Here is a 24,223-nt window from a genome sequence, read left to right as displayed (position 1 = left end):
TTACAATTTTGGGCTTAATTGTGGTCGTAAGTTGAGGACTACCTGTATATATAAAAAAATAAAATGGGGTTTGTTCGCTAGATTGCCACCCCCGGGTGACCCCTTAGGGGGATAGATCCTGGGAGAAATTCTATCCTCTCTCTTTCTCTTCACGCCAATTCTACAGTCTCCTGCCCTCCAAATATGTTCTACTTTCATTCCATATTTTAGTTATTTGCTTGCTTAATTTTAACTCCGGAAGTTATTTCCGTATGCTTGCAAGCTTCCCCAAGCTTCCCCAGGAGTAAGGTTTGTGCAGAAGGACAAAATGTGGTGTTGAGGGTGCACAGCAGTGGTGGGATTCAACCAGTTCGCACCACTTCGGGAGAACCGGTTGTTAACTTTCTGAACAGATTGGCAAACTGGTTGTTGGAAGAAATCATTAGGGCAGAGAACCGGTTGTTAAATTACTTGAATCCCACCACTGGTGCACAGAGGAGCATAGCACCTGTCATGGACACCTTAAAGCTGCATGTGTCTTTTCCAAGGCCTTCCACAGCTGATCCGCAGCCCTGGCAAAAGATGCATCAGATTGCAGGTTTTTTCCAATGGTAAAAGGTAAACGCTGAATCTGGCGCACTCTGAATCTCTTTTTACCTTTGAACCAGAAGTGGTATTCAGCTGGTTTGGAGCAGTTCGGGTGAACTGGTAGCTCCGACGATCAGTTGGTCCTGCCCATCCGCCCCTGCTCTATCCTATCATCTCAATCACGCAGCACAGCTGATTTCTCCCCCCTGCTCACTGTTCTACTTACCGTTGCTGACTTGGAAAGTAAGCAGCTGAGTTTCTAAATGCTCCATTTTCAGCCTTAGGCACACATACGCACAAAGCGCTCAAAGCGCGTGCTCACCGGACCGGTTGTTAAACCGGCAGCAGCCCACCACTGCTTCAAACCCAGAACATCTAATTATAATGCAGATGGTTCTCTTGATATTAATTTATTTATTTTAGGAAATTTATATTGCCGCCTATTCGCACAGGGCCACTCAGGGCAGCTTACAGGAATATAAACACATCATATATAAAAAATAATTAAGAGCCGCGGTGGCGCGGTGGTTAGAGTGTAGTACTGCAGGCTACTTCTGGCTGCCTGCAATTTGGCAGTTTGAATCTCACCAGGCTCAAGGTTGACTCAGCCTTCCATCCTTCCGAGTTTGGTAAACTGGGGACCCAGATTGTTGGGGACAAGAGATTGACTCTGTAAACTATTTAGAGAGGGTTGTAAAGCATTGTGAAATGGTATATAAGGCTAAGTACTATTGCTATAAAAATTAGTAGAAGAAAATAATCAAATAATAAATTAATAAAATAATATAATAACCCCCCCACCCTGGTGACAACACATCACATGTGTTGTCACCAACACATTGGGCTCCATCCCACTCTGGGTTCCCCAGGACCACTGGCAGAACCAGGTCTTCAGTCCCTTCCGGAAGAGTGTTAGAGTGGGGGTCATTCTAATCTCTGGGGGAATGATTTTCCAGAGAGAGGGAGCCACGACGGAGAAGGCCCATCTTCTGGGTCCCACCAGGTGTATCTTCCTTGGGGATGGGACCCTCAACATTCCTTGCCTCCCTGCTCTGGTGAATCAGGTAGATGTGATCGGCAAGAGACGGTCCCTCAGATCCCCTGGTCCCAAGCCATGAAGGGCTTTAAAGGTGACGACCAGTACCTTGAATTGCACCTGGAAGCAAATTGGCAACCAAGGCAGCTCCCGCAGGAAAGGCAATACATGTGCACACTGGGGTCTGCACAAAACCACACGGGCTGCTGCATTTTGCATCAATTGGAGCTTCCGGATGCTCTTCAAGGGCAGCCCCATGTAGAGCGTGTTGCAATAGTGTTTAAATCCTTTCCTTTGTGAGGTTGTTCCACAATGACTTTTTCCTATTCAATAACTTCCAGATGTGTTTCTAATACAGAGAGTCCTTGACTTACAACCACTCCTTTAGTGATGGTCCAAAGTTAAAATGGCACTGAAAAAAGTGACTTATGACCATTTTTCACACTTATGACCCCTGCAGCATCCCTGTGGTCATGTGACTTACTTTTGGATGCCTGACAACTGACTCACGTTTATGATGGTTGCAGTGTCCCAGGGTCACATGATCCCCTTTTTGTAACCTTCTGATAAGTAAAGTCAATGGGGAAGCCAGATTCACTTAACACCCGTGTCACTAACTGAACAACTGCAGTGATTCAGTTAACAAGTGTTGGAAAAAAGTCACAAAGTGGGACCAAATTCACTGAACAAAAAAATGTCTTGCTTAATAATGGAAATTTTGAGCTTAATTTGTATCCGTACATCGTAAGGACCACCTGTATAATTCCCAATGCAATTCCCAACCACTGTACCTGTAGCTTTAATTCATTTAAATAGATAGATGGATGATAGATGGAGCCCCTCGTGGCTCCCGCATAACACCCATCCTGCGCAGACTGCACTGGCTACCTGTGGCCTTCCGGGTGCGCTTCAAGGTTTTGGTGACCACCTTCAAAGCGCTCCATGGCATAGGGCCGGGTTATTTACGGGACCGCCTACTGCTACCAGATACCTCTCACCGACCCGTCCGCTCTCACAGAGAGGGACTCCTCAGGGTGCCGTCAGCTAGGCAGTGTCGTCTGGCGACGCCCAGGGGAAGGGCCTTCTCTGTGGGGGCTCCCGCCCTCTGGAACGAACTCCCCCCAGGACTCCGTCAACTTCCGGACCTCCGAACCTTCCGTCGCGAGCTCAAGACACATTTATTTACCTGTGCAGGACTGGCTTAGATTTTAAATTTATAGGGGTTTTAAATTGGTTTTAATATTTATATTTCCATTTTTAATAATTGGGCATTATAATAAGTTTTTTAATGATTATTTTAATTTGTATATAGATGTTTTATATGCCTGTGAACCGCCCTGAGTCCTTTGGGAGATAGGGCGGTATACAAATTTGAATAATAAATAAAATAAATAAAATAAATTTGTAGGGTGTTAACATTCCAGCTCAGAGGTAGTCTTAGAATAAAATGAGCTGGAAGGGACCTTGGGGGTCTTCTAGTCCAACCCCCTGCTCAAGCAGGAGAACCTATAGCATTTCAGACAAATGGCTTTCCAGTCTCTACTTAAAAGCCTCCAATGATGAAGCACCCACAACCTCTGGAGGCAAGGCATTCCACTGGTTAATTGTTCTCGCTGTTAGCAGGTTTCTCCTTAATTCCAGGTGTTGCTTCTTTCCTTGATTAGTTTCCAACCATTATTTCTTGTCCTGCCTTCAGGTGCTTTGGAAAATAATGTGACCCCCTCTTCTTTGTGGCAGCCCCTAAATGCCGGAACACTGCTATCATGTCACCCCTAATTCTTCTTTTCTTTAGACTAGCCAGACCCAGAATTGAGCAAAACATTTCTATTGCTAAGTTAGACATTTGTTAAGGGAGTTTTGCCCCATTGTAACAACTTTTCTCACCACGTTTGTTAAGTCGATCCCTGCAGTTGTTAAATTAGTTACAAGGTTGTTAAGTGAACCTGGTTTCTCCGTTGACTTTGCTTGTTGGAAGGTCGCAAAAGGGGATCACATGACCCCAGGATGCTGCAACTGTCATAAATGTGAGTCAGTTGCCAAGCACATCCAAACATAAATCACATGTCCACTGGGATGCTGCAACTATCATGAGTGTGAAAAGTGGTCATACGTCCTTTTTTGCAGCGTCGTCGTAACTTTGAACGGTCACTAAGTGAACTGTTGTAAGTAGGGGACTACCTGTATTTAGTTAGGATAATAAAATATCTGCAAGAAAACCACCAAGCTCAGAGTGTTCTGACCTAGGCTTACTTAGAAATTAAACAGCACAAACTTAGTCCTGGCAAACCTCTTTAATTCATACGGCTGTAAATTACTTTCATTTACAGCCTGCAAGACTTGATAAACAGTCTTTCAGAAGAAGGTTATCAACGCCCACCTATCTCACGTGGAACGCTGCCAAAGAGCTCATTTCCAGATGCAGGGCAAGGCCAAACTTGGCACAGAGTCACAAACAGAATTTTCAAATCTTGAATCTGCCAGATGAACTAATTGCTTCCTGCAAAAGCTTACATCCTGGTTTGCTTCTCTTTTATCTTATGGGAGGGGCCAATCATCTCCAAGCCTTACTCCCAAGTCGACCTTGTTTTCTTAATTGTTCCTGTCTCCTGGCAGTTCTGCGCATGCGCATACTGGGAACAGGCTCACGCTGTTCTTCCGCCTCGCTGATGTCAGACTCTGGAGACCCCAGAGGCAGCAAAGCAAAGGTGGATTTCAGCAGGTTCTAACCAGTTCTGGAGAACCAGTAGCGGAAATTTTGTGTAGTTTGGAGAACTGGTAGTAAAAATTCTGACTGGCCCCGCCCCCATCTATTCCCTGCCTCCCAAGTCCCAGCTGATCAGGAGGAAATGGAGATTTTTCTTCCCCTGGAATAGGGAGGGAATGCAGATTTTACAGTATCCTTCCCCTGCCATGCCCAAGCCATGCCCACCAAGCCATGCCACACCACGCCCACCAAGCCATACCCACAGTAGTAAAAAAATTTGAAACCCACCGCTGCAGCAAAGAACTACAGATGGCCTTGTTTGCCCCCTCTCTGCCTCCAAGTCAGAGCCATTGTCTGAGCCTTCCCCAGATTTCAGGACTGGCCCACGTTCCTTCCTAACCTCCTCACTGTCCGAATCTGCTGACTGTTGACTTGTAGCATACTCTGGTGCAAAAAAAAAAAAAAAGTTTTTTTGCTGCCCCCTCCACTTAATATTTTCTTCGCATAGCTCATCTTTGTGAAGTTGAGCTTCCTGGAATTGCAATAATGTGTACACCGGGAGACGTTAGAAAACTCTGATGGGTTCAGATTGTGTGATACGTAAGGTTTCTCTGAAAGGAAAATCTAATGGAAGAGGGTACATGCAATTGGCGTTCGGAATAGAACATTGATTTTTTTTTTTCTCGGTATAATTTTATGAAAGTTTTTTTTAAAAAAGATTGAAAACTAATACAGAGTAATATGAAGTGGAAAAAATGAAAAGATGAAGGAAGAAAACAAGAAGAAAGCTAATAAGTTCCAGAAAGGGGGGGAAAGTAAAAGAAAATTACAAAAGAAAGAAAAGAGATGCAAATAGTTATAATAATTTCTTATGGTTATACAGTATAATAAGTATTATATATGTGTGTTTGTGTGTGTACGTATACATACACACATATACACAAACACATATATTTGTTTTCTGAGGTTTTCGCGGGTGTTTGTATGTAGGTCTTTGGTTATTCGGGTTTTCTCCCGCATAAAATTGGAAGTGTCTTGGAGGAATGACACCAGACCCACACTCACGAGGTCCACACAAGATGTCACCACCACACATCCACCCAGAAAGCAGACCCAAACCCACACTGATCAGGAAGCACGACCAAGGACCAGAAGCCAGACCGCAGCTGCAACATTAGCCATTTCAAACCCCTCCAATCCATACATACAGCAGACAGACACCCACTATGAAGATGTAGCACGACCACAAACACGAAGCCAAACAACAGCAATGCAGCTCACCAGCTCAAATCCCCCTGCAACTCAGATTAATCTGAGCACAACCAAGCCCCCACCCAAACAGGACACACCCCCAGCCAATCAGAGCACAAAAAAACCCCATCCAATCAGAGCACAGCCAAGCTCTCACCCAATCAGTTCAAACCCCCACTAGCAGTTAAAAAGGAAGAAACAGCTGCAATCACACATTGCTCCCAGAAGCACGAAGCTGAAGCCTGAAGATGACGAATGAGACTTCGTCGAAACGTTGCCAAGACACTTCCAATTTTACACGGGAGAAAACCCAAATAACCAAAGACCTACAAACACATATATACATACACACATATATATATATAATTTTCACTTATAATTTATTATAAAGTAAAATTATATTTTAATCTCTCTTATATCATATTTCCCTTCTTTCTATAATCTATCCTGCCTAATAATCAAAACTATAAATCTTTAGTTCCTTTTTGTCTGTTTCATGGGAAAAGCCTTGGAATGAAGAATTGATTGTTAAAACTTAACTCTGGCACATATATACACCCACCCACATCATAATGCCTTTATGCACTCCACAACTTGCATGCTTTTTCCAGTGACCATGAATGTTGGGGGATATCAATGTTGGGGGATCAAATCTCTTGGAAAATCATAGAAATCATAGAATCCTAGGGCTGAGAGGGATCCCGGAGGTCCTCTAGTCCAACCCCCTGCTCATCATAGGAGTCCTTATACCATCCCAGTCAAATGGGCAGGTCAAGAAGCAATGAATGGAGACTTAGTTCTAGGTTGAATCTCCCTTTAATGATCTTCCATCTGTTGTTTCTTGCCCTGCTCTCAGATGCGAACCCCTCTCCCCCCCCTAAATATTGGAAGAATAATATCATGTCACCCCTAATCCTTCCAGAGGCTTTCAAAAAGAGACGGGACAATCATTTGTCTGAAATGGTATAGGATCTCCTGGTGGAGTGGACTAGAAGGCCTCCAAGGTCCCTTCCAACTCTATTATTCTATGTTCTTTGTTAGACTAGATATACCTAGTTCCCTTAACTGTTCTTCATACAATATATCCTCCATACAATACATCCTCCAATATATCATCTTAATTGCTCTACTCTGCACGCTGTCTTTTTTAAAAAAGTTTTTATTGGTTATATTACAATGACACAACACAACACAACACAACACAAACATACTCTGCAAACTTTCTAGAGTTTGTACACCGCCCTGAGTCCTCCGGGAGAAGGGCGGTATAAAAATCGAAATAAATAAATAAATAAATAGAGTCTCAACATCTTTTTTTGTATCACGGCGTCCATAATCGGATGCACTATTCCATGTGTGCGGCCTCACTAGTGTAGTGTAAAGCACTACTATCATTTCAAATTGTTGCATAAAAATGATTTGACTCACAAAAGCTCAGATTAACACTGCATCCTTTTAAGGAAACTTTTCCAACAGATCCAAATACAGCAAATGTTGTACGCTTTCTCTGGACTGGTTAGAATGGGTTGCTAAACCACAAGGCAAAGAATGTGGCTGATCAGCACATCTATTGGATGATAAAGTATCTGTGGCATAACTGATTGTTTTTCAAAAAAATTCCTCAGCTGCTTTTGCTGCAGTTCCTTTCCCAACAGGGGAGTGTGTCTTCACATTAGCAATAGTTGTGTTGCATACCAAGCACACTTCTGTGCTTGGCCCCAGGTGGCACAAAGCTGACCTGTGTCATTGGGAGCTGGGACATTGTGTTGCCTCTCTAAATTAAAGATCACACTGGTCTTCACACTCACACACACATAGACACAGGGGGAGGAGGAGAGAGAGACAGAGAGAGAGAGAGAGAGGGAGGGAGGGAGGGAGGAGGGGAGAGAGAGACCCCATGATATCCCATTTTTCTTGTTTTTATTTCCAACTGGAGAAGAATCAATTCTTCGCACTGGGAAAGGAATGAAGTCGTTGTGTTTTCACTGGCAAAGTTTTGATCCACAACATGTTGTGGGTCTTTTGTCTTTGGAGGAGAGTGTGTCCTCTTTTGAACTAAAGCTGTTGACAAGGATGAGCCAAAAGAGGAATTTAAGGAAAGAGGTGAGAAGTTGTGCTGATTGTTGGATAAAATATGGTACCCCTGTTTCTATCTGTATCAGGGTTAGCATGAAGTGGAGAAATAAGAACTCCGTAGTGTGAACTTGGAGACAAATTAGGCATCCCTTGGCCAAGTCCACTCCCTATCTTGGTCCACAGGTTGCACTGTTGGGTTGACCTGCTTCACTTCTTACTGAACTGACTCATCACACTGATGATGTTACCTAGTTGGGTCATGAAATGTCTGCAAGAAAACAACCATTCTTGGATCCCCCATTTCAACCCTGAGCTAGAAATACTCCCCTTTTGTGGGGGTACTTTCCTTCTTTCTTGGTGGGTGCCCTTAAAAAGGAAGAAGTTGAAGAAAGTCCAGGAAATTGGATGTTCCCTAGCTAGCTGCTCTGTGTGAGTCATTCTTCTTTTGTGGGATTCTTGCTTCCATCTGAGAAATATCCTGAGAAGCAGAGGAAAGTGTGACTATGGTGGGAAAAAAATCCCTTTTCTTTGCTTTTTGCAAAAATATCCTAAAAGATGATAAGAGAAGGAAGGTAACATGCCCAGGCAAGGAACTAGAAACTAGGGAACAAATTAGATTAGGTGTTTGGGAGAAGATGGAGAAAAGAACATTCCAGGAATGGTTGCCCAGCTTCCAAGTAGACCCTGTTGAGATCGCAACCTTTCGTATCTCTTGTGCCCATTTCAAAGACAGCAAAACCAAGCATATGGCCCACTTGACTGTTAGTTTCCCTTTCAAGAAATGAATCAAGAATGTACAGTTCTATTAGGGCAGAGATCTTCAAACTTGGCAGCTTTAAGATTTGTGGACTTCAACTCCCAGAATTCTCCAGCCAGCAAAGCTGCCAAGTTTGAAGACCTCTGTATTAGGGTCACTTGTCAAGTTCTCTTTGGCTGTCATAAAGAGCTGCCTGGCTTCCATCCATCCGCGGCCAGAGGAAAGGCAGCCGGAGAGAATAAACAGGATCTGCACTCTTAAAAAGCAAGGGCTGTAATGCATATGTTAATCCAGAAGGGTTCCTGGGCTGTGCTTGTCTGAATGGCTTTCTAGATTCAAACGAGTGTGTGGGATAAACTCACAATTGTCCTGGTGGCACAGTCAGTCTCCTGCGATGCCTCAGTTGGCAGGTCAATGACACGGAAGGAATGCTCCATTAATTACATAAACCGACCTAGAAAAATGAGTGGAAACCTCACACGGGGGTACAGCATATGGGTCACTTAGGGCTGACCCTCTCATTAGATGCAACAGAGAAACTACTTTGAGTTGCCAGGCAGGAAAGGAGATCAATCAAGGCCAGTTCATTGTCTGATGTAAGCAGGGGTGGGCTTCAAAAATTCTACCAAGGGGCTCTCTGCCCAGTTGCTGGGTGGGCGTGGCCATGGTGGGTATGGCCTCCTGCAGCATGGTAGGGGCTCCGGATACTTTTCTCGAGCCTCCGGGAAGGCAAAAACTGCCTCCCCAGGCTCCAGAAGCCCACCGGAGGCCAGAAATGGGCTCGTTTCCAGCCATTTTTTGACCTCCCCGAGCCTCCGTGTGTGCCCTGCACTTACCTGCATCCAAAATGGGCCACATGAGGACTCCTGGGAGTGGCAGGGCGGAGTGGGTGGGGCCAGGCAGGAATGGGATTTGTGGGTTTTCCGAACTGCACAGAATCTTAGCTAGAGATTCTCCCAAACCCCTACGAACCCCCAGCAGCCCACCCCTGGATGTAAGGCCACCCCTGGAAGACTGCACCCAGTTACAAAAAAGATGTTGAGACTTTGGTACAAAAACAAAGGACCATGAAAACAATAAAGGTAACATGGCAAGAACCAGCAGCCAATTTCTTCTGATGCAGCCAGCCCCACCATCTTCGTTCTCCCATCCCACCTTCTCCCGGGCTTTGGGAGGGTGGGAAGAGTCTATTCTGAGGCAAAGAATCAAAATCTTACGAAGTATTAGTGCTGCTTTAAAAATCCTTAGTAAGACCACACCTGGAATACTTCATCCTGTTTTGGTCACCACATTACAAAAAAGATTTGAGACTTTGGGGAAAGGGCCAAGAAGTGCCATTAAGATGGTTAAGGGCAGTGGTGGGATTCAGCCAGGTCGCACCCCTTCGGGAGAACCGGTTGTTAACTTTCTGAGCAGTTTGGCAAATTGGTTGTTGGAAGAAATCATTAGGGCAGAGAACCAGTTGTTAAATTATTTGAATCCCACCACTGGTTAAGGGTATTTGAGAGGCTGCCACAACAAGGAAGGGGTCAAATTATTGTCCAGAGCACCAGAGGGAGGGAGGGAGGGAAATAGGGAGGGAGGAAAGGAAGGAAGGAAGGAAGGAAGGAAGGAAGGAAGGAAGGAAGGAAGGAAGGAAGGAAGGAAGGAGGGAGGGAGGGAGGAAGGGAGGGAGGAAGAAAGGAAGAAAGGAAGAAAGGAAGAAAAGAAAGGATTCTTACATTTTTTTCCATGTGTGGCCTACATAAGCAGGGGGCTTATGGGCTGAAGCTTGGCTTTATTTGATCATAAAGAAGTCAACCTTTACAATTGGGTGGGTGCATAGCATGCTTAGCAGATGAGTGCTTAGCTGATGTGCAGCATGAGTGTTCTATCCGACAACATCAAATCTTGGGTGAGCTTTTTACGTGCAAAAATGTGTTTGGACCATCGAATGACTCCACGCGTCTCTGCACAGCGCGCAGAAGAAGCTCGCAGGAAGAGGTTTCTGCAAGATTAGCTGATGGCTGCAGTTCCTCCTGATGAGTCTCCAACCATTATCGAGGGAATGCATCTCATATTGGGCTGGAGTTGTGCCAAAGCAGCTCCCAGTTTTCTTGATGGATCGTTCTGTGTCCTCTTGGGCCAATGGATGATATTAATTTCCCTGCAGTTTCATCTGGATTTATTTCTGCCCCCTCCCGGTTCTGCCTGGATCTTCCATTCTTAAACTATGCCTTGCACTGATTGAAACGATCTCACAAAAGAAACCTTGGACAGCCTACCGGCTCTCAACATTCACCTCTCTAAATATATTTTAGTGAAACAACGTCTTGAAATGGATATTCTTTGGGGAAAAGATCCTATATGGTCCATAAAGGTTAGGACCACAATTTTAATCCCAAATTTAAGTAAAACATTTGTTAAATGAATTGTGCCCCATTTTATGACCTTTTTTGCCACCATTGTTAAGCGAATCACTGCATTTGTTAAGTTAGTCACACAGTTGTGAATCCAGCTTCCTGGTTGACTTTGCTTGTTGGAAGGTCGCAAAAGGGTATCACGTGACCAGTGGTGGGATTCAAGTAATTTAACAACCGGTTCTCTGCCTTTAATGATTTCTTCCAACAACCAGTTCACCAAACTGCTCAGAAAGTTAACAACCGGTTTTCCCGAAGTGGTGCGGACTGGCTGAATCCCACCACTGCACGTGACCCTGACACACTGAAACCGTCATAAATATGAGTTAGTTGCCGAGCATCTGAGTTTTGATAACATGAACATGGGGATGCCGCAACGGTGGTTGTAAGTGTGAAAACGGTCATAAGTCACTTTTTTCAGCGCCGTTGTAACTTTGAACAGTCACTAAATGAACTGTTTTAAGTCAAGGACTGCCTGTGTTCAGCAAATGTACAGTCTGGAAGATTATAAGTAGTCCTCAATTTACAACAAACTTCCGTTGCTAAGCAAAGTGGTTGTTAAGTGAGTTGCACCCAATTTTATAGCTTTTTTTGTCACGGTTGTTAGGCAAATCATCGCTGTTGTTGTTAAGTAAATCATGTGGTCGCTAAGCAGATTCAGCTTCCCCCCATTTACTTGCTGGAATTCAGCCAGGAAGGTCACAAACGGTGATCACATGACCCTGGGATGCTGTAAATAAATATATTGGTGAATATATATTTATATGCCGGTTGCCAAGCACCTGAATTTTGAACATGTTACTGTGAGAATGCTATGATGCTTGTAAGTGTGAGGATTGGTTTTAAGTCACTTTTTTCAGTACTGGTTTAGTTCAAGACATTTGGTCACATTGGACAAGGAACAACTCTGTTGATTCAACCTACAGCACAATATTGTCGTGGAGGTAATAGCAATAGCAATAGCACTTAGACTTATATACCACTTCACAGTGGTATTACAGCCCTCTCTAAGTGGTTTACAGAGTCAACCTCTTGCCTCCAACAATCTGGGTCCACATTTTACCCACCTTGGAAGGATGGAAGGCTGAGTCAACCTTCAGCCAGTCAGGATTGAACTCCTTCTGTGGGCAGAATTTGCCTGCAATGCTGTATTCTAACCACAGCACCTCTATAGGAGGGAGGGAGGGAGGGAGGGAGGGAGGGAGGAAGGAAGGAAGGAAGGAAGGAAGGACGGAAGGAAGAGCAATAGCAATAGCAATAGCAATAGCAATAGCAATAGCAATAGCAATAGCAATAGCAATAGCAATAGCAATAGCAATAGCAATAGCAATAGTCCTTAGACTTCTATACCACTTCACATTGCTTTACAGCCCTCTCTAAGTGGTTTTACAGAGTCAGCATATTGCCCCCAATAGTCTGGGTCCTCATTTTACCGACCTCGGAAGGATGGAAGGCTGAGTTAACTTTGAGCCGGTCAGGATCGAACTGCTGGCAATCAACAGAATTAGCCTGCAATGCTACATTCTAACCACTGTGCCACGATGGCTCACCTGGAGAACCTGTTACATAGATCCTCTTCTGGACTTCATGGACAAAAGATGGACTGTCATCCAACTCTGACATTCCTCCCATTGCATCTAATCTGAAATAGTTTGGCAATAATGCCACAAGTTGTGTATCTCAGGGCTTTTGATTTTGGTTAGTCTATGTCTATTTTTGCCCCAGTGGTGCGGTGGCCTAGAGATGGAGCTCTTGCCTCACAATCGGGAGATTGTGAGTTCAATCCTAGGCAGAGGCAGATATTTTTCTCTCTGGGCACGTTGAGAATATACAGTATCTGCTGAATATAATTCCGCATTGACGACAGGAAGGGCATCTGGCCAGTAAATACTCAGCTTCATTCAGTTGCCCAGACTCTACCTCGCAAGGGATTATGGGTCATTAAAAGAAGACGATGGTTTCTATTTTCCCCCCAATCTCTCTCTTCCTTAAGTTGTTTTAGAATAAACCTACAAAGTATGTTTGAAGGAAAGAGCCTTAAATATATATCCAGTCGACTTTGAAGCTGAAAAATATTTTATAATTGGCTCGCCCTCTTCCTCATGCAGTGCATCGCCAATAGTTTCTGGTTACTAATCTTCACAAAGTTCTAAATCATTGGTCCACATCATTTTAATGCACAAGCCAATTTAGCTTGTCATGGTTCTTGAGTACCCCTTTGGTAGCCAACCCTTCAAGCATTCTTTAGTGATTGCCAAATTTCTTGGGATATCATTCCAATTACCGAAGAACAAGCGGCTCAAGTTCTGTCAGTCATGTTCAAGGCTAAAACTTGGCAGCGGTGCCCCTAACACAAAACAACGCAAGAAAAGCACAGCTGGGTGCACATGCCAGCTTTAATACAAGAAGCAATTCACACACCACGGAACGGGACTTGCTTTCAAGTTTCAGCTTTCTAAAGATCTCACCTTTCATTGGTTTAGTGTAGCCAGTTTTGAAAGACCATTGAGCTCATTGATTTAAACGAGATTTCTGGATTCATTCATATATTTCCTGAAAAAGGAAGAATGCCAACTGGCTCCTTCTGGAAGCTTAAAACAAGCTTTCGATAAAGGAGAATATTTATAGCTCATGGTTGAAATGAGAGGTCCACTTGCTCTCTTTGAGTCAGTGTTGGCAGTGGGCATTCTTGGTGATTCATAGAATAGAATAGAATAGAATAGAATAGAATAGAATAGAATAGAATAGAATAGAATAGAATAGAATAGAATTTGGAAGGGACCTTGGAGGTCTTCTAGTCCAGCCACCTGCTCAAGCAGGAGAACCTATACTATTTCAGACAAGCGACTGTCCAGTCTCTTCTTAAAAAACTCCAGCGATGGAGCAGCCACGATTTCTGAAGGCAAAGCTGTTCCATTGGTTAAGAAGTTTCTCCTTAATTCCAGGTTGCTTCTCTCTTAGATTAGTTTCCAACCATTATTTCTTACCCTACCCTCAGGTGCTTTGGAAAATAATTTGACCCCCCTTCTTCTTTGTGGCGTAATGTTCTAATCATATCAGGGAGATAGATTTTCTGTTGTAAATGACTTCACTCAAGTCAGGATTAAAAAAATCTATTTTTGCCAAGTTCTGAGTAAGGAGTTCAGCCCTGCCTGACAAATTTAAACCACAAAGCCACCTCTTGTCCTCTTTATTAAGTTTGTAGCTTCAAAAGCAGTGGTGGGATTCAGCCGGTTCGGGACGGTCAGGCGAACCGGGAGTTAAGCTGCTGGCTGGCCCCGCCCCACCCCACCCCTTCCAGGAGTCCCCACGCACCCCATTTTCACTCCCTGGAGGCTGCAGAGAGGCCTATTAGGCCCAAAATGGGATGCAAGGGGGTACAGTGCAGGCCCCCCATGGCCTGTTTTTGCTCTGGGTGGGGGAGTGCCTGTCACACCGCCTGGCCATGCTCACCATGGCCACAACCACCCAGCCTGCCATTAGAGCAGAGAACCAGTTGTTAAATTATTTGAATCCCACCACTGCTCACAAGTGATTCTGGAGGTGTCTTTTTTTAAAAGTGGAGAAGAGTCCATGTTGATTCATCATGCTAACTCATACGTTCAGGTTAACCGATTAAGGATTGCGGGCCCTTAATAAATTTACTTCAGAATACTTCTCATTGTATTACAGAGACATTATATCCGAGTCGATGTGAACAGAGGGAGATTTGAATGCATTCTCATAGATATTGCACTAAATCAAGGATTTTGAAAAGAATATTTCATTTAACAAACGACTTGGATCCTGACTCATGTGTGCTTCAAAATAGACCCTACCAGGATCAATACAATGTAAATCTAATTTTAGCGGGTTTCCTTTGAATATCAGTTCCTGGAAAACAGCGCCAAGTGAATGCGATCAAGTTTATGGCAGCCTCTTGGCTTTGAAAGTGGCACTTGGTGTCACTTCCAAAAATAAGAGCAACTAAGATGCTGGGACACATGGTGGCTCAGTGGCTAAGACACTGAGCTTGTCGATAGAAAGGTCGGCAGTTCAGTGGTTCAAATCCCTAGTGGGGTGAGCTCCCGTTACTTGTCCCAGCTTTTGCCAACCTAGCAGTTTGAAAGCATGTAAAGAATGCAAGTAGAAAAATAGGGACCACCTTTGGTGGGAGGGTAACAGCATTCCGTGCGCCTTTGGCATTGAGTCATGTTAGCCACATGACCACGGAGACGTCTTCAGACAGCGCTGGCTCTTTGACTTTGAAACGGAGATGAGCACCGCCCCCTAGAGTCGGGAATGACTAGCACATATGTGCGAGGGGAACCTTTACCTTTACTTTAAGATGCTGTTGGTGCGATCCAGTGTCCATCAGATCCAAAGATCCAACTCTTAAGTTCTGACACTATATTTCATAACAGAAACTAATCTTCAGTTCAATGTTCATCTTCTAGTTTGGTCTGCTCTATTTTTCCTTTGTTTGGACTTGTAAAGCATGACAAATTAAGGCGGGTTGGTTTTTTTAACGACAGTTGGATTTCCATGTGATGCTAAACTATAAACCAGGGGTTTCCAAACTTGACAGCTTTAAAGCTTGTGGACTTTATATTACATATTTAATAATACATGTGCTGATAGCAGCGAGAATTGTATTTGCACATTATTGGAAAAATGGGGATACACTTACAGATGAAAGTATAATTAGAAAAATATTAGACTGTGCGGAGATGGATAGATTGACATTAATAATAAAAGATAAGGAAGACACAGAATATTTTTTTAACATGGGATTTGTTTTATCAATGGTTAGATAAAAAAAGTAGAAATTAGGGGATGAAAGATTACTGATATGTATAAGTAAATGTTGCAAGAATTTCATCATATACAAACATTAGTATTATTATTATGGTTATTATCTCTTTTATTCATTAAACATGAAACTGAGCCAACTGAACATTTTAAAATGTATCATAAATACCATTGACTGCTAAAGGTTGATACAGGTTGCTGCCACCGTCCTAGATATCAACCAAGTATCTTCTTAAAATATATGATGTGCCGAGTAGCACAGTTTTTTGCAGTTCCGCTGGTGTTATTGCAGGAAGCTGCAATTTCTTGATGTGTTTTGTAAAATTTGTGGACATGGTACCAAGTGCCCCGATGACAATAGGTATCACTGTTAGGTCAGAATAAGTGTTGTGTCTTGTCCGCTCTCACCGCAGCCGGGGTCTGCTTATCTGCTCCCGAACACAGAGGAATGTATGCCTCCCGGCCCCAGTCCTGGCTCCATGCCCAGACAAGCTGCAGAGGAGGGGGCACCTCCCGGTCCCAGCCCTGGCTCCATGCCCAAGCAGGCTGCAGAGGAGGGAGCATCCCCCGGCCCCAGCCCTGGCTCCATGCCCAGGCAAACGGAGCAGCTAGACCCCTCCCCCTCCTCCACAGCATGTGAGCCTGAGGAAAGTTTACTTCCAACAGCTGATTGGAGTGACCCTCGCATCAGAAGATTGGATAGGCGGAGGCAACAGAAGGAAGGGAGGGGCAGGCCTTAATGAGTGCTGAGTCATGGAACCACACCCCATGGCCTATATAAAGGATCTGCTTTCTGGCAGTCTCTGAGTCAGGCAAAGTCGAACTTATCTTGCTGAAGTCACTTATTGGTCTCCTGCCTGCTCTGAGGACTTTGCTAGGACTTTGGGCAGAGCTGCAGAGGCAAGCCTGATTCGGATTTCCCTGACCCGGCCATCAGCGGAGGAGTGGGACACGACAATAATGGATGGAAACTGATCAAGGAGAGATTCAACCTGGAAATAAGAAGAAATTTTCTGACAGAGAGAACAATCAACCAATGGAACAGAAGTTGCCTTTGGAAGTTGTGGTAGCTTCAAGTAGCTTCAACTCTTTCAAGAAGACACTGGACTGCCATCTGTCAGAAATGGTGTAGGGTCTCCTATTTGGGCGGAAGTTGGACTAGATGACCTACAAGGTCCCGTCCAATTCGGTTAATCTCTTAAACTAACAGCTTCCCTCTCTTGCCTTTGCAGTATTTATACAAGCGGACGCAGGCCACGGTGTGGGACGCATAATGGATTTTGAAAATGTGTTAGAGCCCCGTTTGTTTAACACTTTAAATATTTAGATTCACTCCTGCTAGTTTACACAGCCTTCTCCTGTGCTATTTATAAGATTTTGTAAACTTCTGGTTTGTTGAGGAGTCCAGGTTTTGACGCCGAGCAAGGCTGTTGCATGGTGCCAACATGGGTCTGAAGTCTGTACTTTTTCAACCATTGCTTAAAACAACGAGCAGAAGTGGCTCTCTTTCTCGAGCTTTCCCTCCACGCATGCACAATAGGCCATGTTGCCTCTCTCCCTAGGCAACTGGATGGATTTCTTTAAATCTGGCCTGCGGGGTGCTTAGATCTGGCCCACGGGGTGCTTAGAACTGACCAACAGGATGCTTAGAACTGGCCCACAGGGTGCATAGAACTGGCCCGCAGAGTGCTTAGATCTGGCCCGCGAGGTGCTTAGTGTTAGATATTGACAGTTCTTATAGTTTTCTATCTGGTCCGTTGTTTGAGTGGGAAGAATACTCAAACATGATTGGCTGAGCCTTCTGGCAGCTCCCTATATAAGGGCAGGCTGTCAGAGAGGTTAGCTGCTGGATTGTACATAGTTACTGAATAAAGAGCTGTCGTCTAAAGCCTGTCTCCAGTCTCCTCATTCTCTCAATCTAACACTGGCAATGAAGGTGGGATTCGCAGAGGAGAACTGAAGCAAAAAGAGCTGACAACGAACATCCATCCATCCAGGCAGATGTTGTGGAACGGCAGCCATTTGGCATGCCAAATTTGAACGGAAAAAGAGCAGCAATGATGTCTACATTCCACCCACCTACGCCCTTCAATCCGGTGAAAGAAAATTGGGACACCTACATGACCCGATTCGAATGCTTCATGGAAGCGAATGACCTTCTGGGGTTGTCGGACAACCAGAAAAGGGCACTATTCCTTAGCCGTTGTGGCCACGAGGTATTTGACCTGGCAGAATCCCTGTCAGAGCCAACCCCGGTACATTCTGTACCATGGCAAGTTCTTCAGAACACACTGAAGAGACACTGTGCTCTTACCCCATCTAAGATAGTATGTTGCTATGAATTTTGGCATCAAATGCAGTACTTGGCAGTGCATTCATGGCAGTACTATACATGGCAGTTCTACGAAAAGCCGCTGCCCATTGTGAATTCAGGGACTTGAATGATATATTGCTGGACCAGCTCATCTGCGGGGTACAAGACCTCCATTTACAATGAAGGCTGCTTGCCAAGACGAACCTGATACTCCAGGCTGCCTTGGACAAAGCCAGGGCCTCCAAGTCCTCCAACAGCGCAGCCGAATTGCTCCAAAAACTTGCCACAGATCCTGTGGCGGTGAAACCCACAGCCACTGTACATAAGGGGGACTACCAGGACACCGAATCCAAAGGAAGTGAGGATGAGGTCTACCAGACTGATAAACGAAGAACCCCAGAACACGAGAGCAAAAAACCATCTTGTGCCAGCTGTGGGGGTCAGCACCCGCGAGTCTCCTGCCGATACCGGGATGCCATCTGCAGACGATGTGACCGTAAAGGGCACTTAGCAAGAATCTGCTGGGCACCCCTACCCAGCAGCCACCGAGACACCCCAGACACCCCTACCAGAAGTGCCAAAACTGTTTAAATGGGACTCATGGAAGCCTAAGCGGGCAAACAACAAAACCAGAGCCCTAGACACCAACCAAACAAGCATCAGCCAATCCAGTGCACCAACTCATAAGAAAATAAGCATGTCCATACTAATCAAGGGGTTGCCCTGCGAGATGGAGATAAGCACAGGGGCATCAGTGACCATCATATCATGGCAGGCAAGGTTCCAGAAACAGCAGCTGACCTGGCAAAATTTAAAACTGAGTGACTACCAAGGAAACCGGATTCCTGTGTTGGGATGTGGGGCATTCAATATTAAATACCACTAGTTCTAAGGAAGGCTGTCCCTAATGGTCATCAATGGTAACCTCCTGAACCTGCTCAGCCTCGATTGGTTCAGCACCCTTGGACTGGGGAGTCACTGGCATCATCACCAGTGCTGCTGCAGACGACCTGATCCAGGAATTCCAGGATGTCCTCAGTCCAGAGCTCAGCAAGTATGTGGGCTCCATCTCTTTTAGCTTGGACCTAGCATTGCCCCCATATGAATGAAACCATGGAGGGTTCCATTTGCAAAATTGACTTGGAACTCGACAAATTAATTAAGCAAGGCATCCTCGAAGCAGTTGACCATGCCATAGGGACACCCATAAAAGGGGATGGGTCTGTGCGCATCTGTGTTGATTATAAGTGCACAATTAATAAAGCACTCCAGCAAAGTGCCTACCCTGTGCCAGTTGTCCAACACTTATTGCATTCCCTAGGCCCCGGAACCATCTTTGCAAAATTAAACCTCACGCAGGCATATCAACAGCTGCCGGTAGATGTCGCTACTGCCGAGGCTCAAACCATCATAACGCATGGGGGGTGGTTTAAAAGTCACCAGTTGCAATTTGGGGTTAGCGTCGTCCCAGGAATCTTTCAAAGCATCATGGAAAGGCTATTATTAAAAATCCCTGGGGTGGTGCCTTACTTCGATGATGTGCTGATAACTGCCAGCACGGAACAGCAACTTTACTCTTGGTTACAGGAAGTGCTCACAAAATTCCGCTCCCTGGGACTCCATGTCAAAGGGAGCAAATGCCAAATTGGAGCCAGGGAGGTAGAATTTTTGGGGTATACAATCACCGGGGAGGGCATTCACCCAGCTAAGAGTAAAATCCGAGCTATACAAGAGCGCTCACACTAAAGAATCAAACCGAGCTGAAAGCTGAAAGATCCTGGGGTTGCTGAATTTCTACAGCGTTTTTCTCAAGAAAAAGGCTACGGTGGCTGAGCCCCTCCACAAACCTCTGGCAAAATGGTCCCTGTGGGTTTGGGGGCATAGAGAAGCTGCTACATTCCAGGCAGTCAAGCGGCTGCTTTCTGCTGACAGCTTCCTGATCCAGTACAATGACACTTAGATATCATGGTGGTCTGTGATGCTTCTCCCTTCAGAGTCGGGACGGTTCTCAGCCATCACCTCCCGAATGGAACTGAAGCCCGGTAGCCTATTTTTCCAGGACCTAGTCTAGTGTGGAAAGGAACTACACCCAGCTGGACAGGGAATGGTTCCATGAGTACTTATTTGGGAGGTATTTTGAACTGGTGACTGATCACATGCCACTGTTGGCACTTTTAGCTGGGGATCGTCCAAGAGGCCATGTCACTGAGATTCACGCGGTGGGCCCTCTTCCTCTCAGCCTACAGCTACAAACTTTCCCACCAGCCTGGAAAGACTATGGGGCATGCTGATGCCCTTAGCCGCTGCCCCCTGCCTGAACTTTTGGACGATCGTACACCCAGAGACCCAGTTCTGCTTATTGACTGCCTCGATTCTGGACTTGTGTCTTCTGCCGAAGTGGCCAAGCATTCAGCTAAAAATGTTTAAGACGATCTTGAACTGGGTGTGGAGGGGATGGCCTAAAGGCCCGGTGGGTGCAGAATTTGCACGGTATATTGCAAAGCAGCATGAACTATCTGCTCAAAGGGTGTGTTTACTGTTGGGCCACCGGGTAATCATACCCCCATCTTGTGTAAGGATATTCTAAAGGCACTTCATGAGGGCCATCCAGGGATTGTCCAGATGAAAGACCTAGCACGAAGCTTTGTATGGTGGCCCAAAATGGACCAGGAGGCACAGGAGTGGGTAGCTATGAGCCAACCGTGCCAAGAGTCATGGCCGGCACCCCCGAAGGCACCAGCCCTGGAGTGGGAATGACCCCAATCCGCTTGGTCTAGAATCCACATCGACTTCGCAGGGCCATTTCACAGCCAAACATTTCTTCTCATTGTAGATGCCTACTCTAAATGGCTGGAAATTATATTAATGGGCACCCACCACTACTGAAGCAATGATTAAGGTGCTCCAGAAACTGTTTGCCACCCATGGCCTCCCCGATGTAGTGGTCTTGGATAACGGCCCACAATTCACTGCCACCCCTTTTAAGGGGTTCTTGGCAGACCAGGGCATACGGCATGCCCTCTTGACACCTTTACATCTGGCCAGTAATGGTATGGCTGAAAGGATGGTGAGATCTGCCAAGGAGGCATTAGGGAGGTTGGGGCCAGGTGATTGGCAATGCCGGATAGACAAGCTCCATTTTCACTGGCAGAGGTTTCAGGGGCCATCGCAGCTGAAAATGGAACTCCGGAGCCCGTTTTAGCTGGCAGAGTGCTCAGGCCACCACAGGTGGCCCTGACATGAGTGATGTCAAGCTGGCCACACACCCCTGCACCCCCCCCCAAGGTGAAATACAACTCTGTTGCAGACCTCAATGAAATTGATCTTGATACCACTACTCCAATGGATGCAAACCTATTAAGTTATGTCCGGAGAATAATTTGGGGTTTCAATTCGAGCTGGGGTTGCCCAGGAATAAATAAAAATGAAATCCAGGCTCCTGTGAGGAAAGAAGAAATATTTATTCCCAAAAGCAAAGAGTTTGCTTTTGCAAAGAGAAATGGGGTACAGCAGCAGATTTTATAGGGGAGCTTGTCCTAGTATGGAAGTATCTAGGGCTATATCCAAGATGTGTGTGTGTGTGTGTGTCATTTATGATGTTTATTCTTGTGAACATGCAGTTCCACTGGGAGACCTAATTTAATTAACTCTATTTGTGATTACAGACCTTATCCTTTGATATGTGGATTAGGTGTGGGTAATTTATTTGGGGGTTTGAGGAACTTTGAGCAAAAGATTATTCCTTCATTTGCTATTTTTACTTGACTAACTTAGTTTTCACCTTGACTGTCCATTATCCAGCAGAGATGCTGATTCTCGGTCCATTATGGTTTTTGTTAATGTTTTAAGGGAAGAGGGAAAAAGTATAAAGAACAAAATATATTTTGATATAAAACTTCTCAAAGTTGCACGGGAATGTAATCTCAGAAACAAGGCGAGAACGGAAGTGGATAGGCAACTTGAAAAAAATTCTGCAAATCTTGTGCAGACTCAATTTTTAAAAATTATATAGTTCTTTTTCCTTTCATAGACAAGCTGGATTGAGCATTTCTATCATCAGCCTTCCATCCTTCCAAGGTGGGTAAAATGAGGACCCAGATTGTTGGGGGAAAGAAGTTGACTCTGTAAATCGCTCAGAGAATGCTGGAAAGGCTCTGCGAAGTGTTATTGCTATCACTATCAGGTTCTGGAACAGCTTTCTTCCCTTATGCCATTCGTCTGGTAAACTCGCAAGATTCGTTTTTCTCACCATGTACATGTATACATCCGAACTAGACTGTGTTATTTCTCTGTGTTGTATAATATACATTGATATGTGCATAATTTTGTATTTATTTATCTTGTCATGTTTATGTAGTGTATATTGGAGGCAGTGACCCTTTGAGAGCTGTATGCAATGAAATTGCATTTTAATATATGCCGATTAGGGTACATTCTATGTGACAACAAATTCCAAGTTATTCTAAGTTCTATTAATTTGTAAATCATAATCAATCAAGTCTGAAAAAGAAAGGTGATTGGTGTAGAGGTCAGATCAGTGCTTCTCAACCTTGGCACCTTGAAAATCCCAGAATTCCATAGGCTGCTGGCTTATTTATTTGTTTTCCATACATTTATAACACTTTTTAGGAGAAGTCAAGGGGCATTTTTCTGTCTAGCGACTTTTATTAAAGGGCATAGACTTTCCTGAGCTATAGCTGAATATATGATGGAATGAGCTGCAGGTCACGAAAGGTTAGGGTGTCTAATAAAAATTGTAATAAAATGCTGAGGTCACTTATAAAAGCATCAGAACTGGTCTGCTCTAGTTTTGTGTTAGGATTGTTATTGTTACGGTACTATTGTTGTCCAGTATTCTCATCAGCGCTATTTCACTTAGCATTTCCAAAGTGACATGAAATAAAACAGGGATCCTCAAAACTTTTCAGCTCTTTGATCCCTTCATGGTATTTCAGATTGTTCATTGACCTGCCCCCCCCCCATTTCATTATGAAAATAATCTAATAAATCCTTCTTCTTTACTTCCTCTTTTACCGCTTCAGGAGTTGAAGGAAATATAAAACACCAGAAGGCAAGATAAGAAGCAATGGTTGGAAACTAACCAAGGAGAGAAGCAACCTAGAACTAAGGAAATTTTTCCTGATAGTTAGAACAATCAGTCAGTAGAACAACTTGCCTTTAGACGTTGTGGGTGCTTCAACACTAGTCGGTTTCAAGAAAAAAAATGGACAGGCACTTGTCTGGAATGGCATAGGGTCTCCTGCTTGGACAGGGGGTTGGACTAAGTGACCTCCAAGGTCCCTTTCAACTCTGTTATTCTGAGTTTTGAGCATGTTTGCGATCGCCTGTAGACCAAGGGTGTCAAACTCATTGAGGGCCGCATCAGGGTTGTGTTTGACCTTGGCAGGGCCAGGTGGGCATGGCCAGCTTAACATCACTTGTGTCAGGGGCATCTGTGGTGGCAAAAGCAGGGCTGGGGGGATCCTCTTGCAGCCATGTGCCAGCAAAAACAGAGCCCAGGAGGGCCATGCACAGCCCTCCCAAGCTCCATTTTTGCTGGCAGAGGCACTGTGGACCAGTCCTTTGCTATTCTCAGGGCAGCCCCACGGGCCAGATCTGGCAGGCCGAATGCGGCCTGCAGGCCTTGAGTTTGACACCTCCACTGTAAACTGTCTGTCTCTGTTTTAGAATATGTACACCCCAAACTTGGGGTTTCTTTCCGCCTTCATACTCCCCCCTTTAGCTGCTCCCCCCAGCTGTCTTGAAATAGCCAGGTATTGTGGGAACTGGAGTTCACTATATCTGCAGATCATCTGATTGAAGTAACAATGAAATAGATGAGACAGGAAACACAACAAGGTGAACTAATTCTATGTTATTGTAAGGCAACGTGAACAGACTCTTGCCTGTTTGAAAGTACAAATCTCCCACCATCTGTTTTCACTGCCTGATACATTAGGGCAGATTCTTTCTAATTTTCTTTCTCTACTCGTTGGGGAATCCTGTCCCTCTTATCTAATCAGTCCCTAGGCAGCTTCTCTTCCTCGGCCTCTCTTCCAAGTTGGTTCTCACATCCAGGGGTGGGTTTCAAAAATTTTAGCAAGGGGTTCTCTGCCTGGTTCCTGGGTGGGCATGGCCATGGTGAGCGTGGCCTAGTCAGCCTCCTGCACCATGTCAGGGGGGAGGTGTTTTTGCCCTCCTCAGGCTCTGGAGGCTTTTGTTGAGCCTCTGGGAGGGCAAAAATGGCCTCCCCAGGCTCCAGCAGGCCTCTGGAGGTTCCTGAACTTCTGGTAGGCCCATTTTTCGCCCTCCCCAAGCCTCCACGTGC

The 24,223-nt window shown here is 45.0% G+C and overlaps 1 protein-coding gene and 1 long non-coding RNA gene across 3 annotated transcripts in view; one reads left to right on the top strand and one right to left on the bottom strand.

Moving 5' to 3' along the window:
- Window positions 1-24,223, top strand: part of LOC131184076 (guanine nucleotide-binding protein G(o) subunit alpha) — a 229,577-nt gene that overhangs the window by 45,211 nt on the left and 160,143 nt on the right. The gene's annotated exons all lie outside the window — the stretch shown is intronic.
- LOC131184077 (uncharacterized) overlaps window positions 1-24,223 on the bottom strand; it is a 110,537-nt gene that overhangs the window by 26,951 nt on the left and 59,363 nt on the right. Inside the window, exon 2 of one of the 2 annotated variants that reach the window (XR_009151911.1) lies at window positions 8,754-8,845. The exons of the other annotated variant lie outside the window; for it this stretch is intronic. This is a non-coding gene — a long non-coding RNA (uncharacterized LOC131184077). The remainder of the gene's footprint in view (window positions 1-8,753; window positions 8,846-24,223) is intronic. 2 annotated transcript variants of the gene reach the window in all.

This window comes from Ahaetulla prasina, chromosome 12 (assembly GCF_028640845.1).
Source record: "Ahaetulla prasina isolate Xishuangbanna chromosome 12, ASM2864084v1, whole genome shotgun sequence".
Taxonomy (NCBI): domain Eukaryota; kingdom Metazoa; phylum Chordata; class Lepidosauria; order Squamata; family Colubridae; genus Ahaetulla; species Ahaetulla prasina.
Note: the sequence above shows the minus strand (reverse complement) of the source record. Positions and strands in the feature narration are given on the sequence as shown.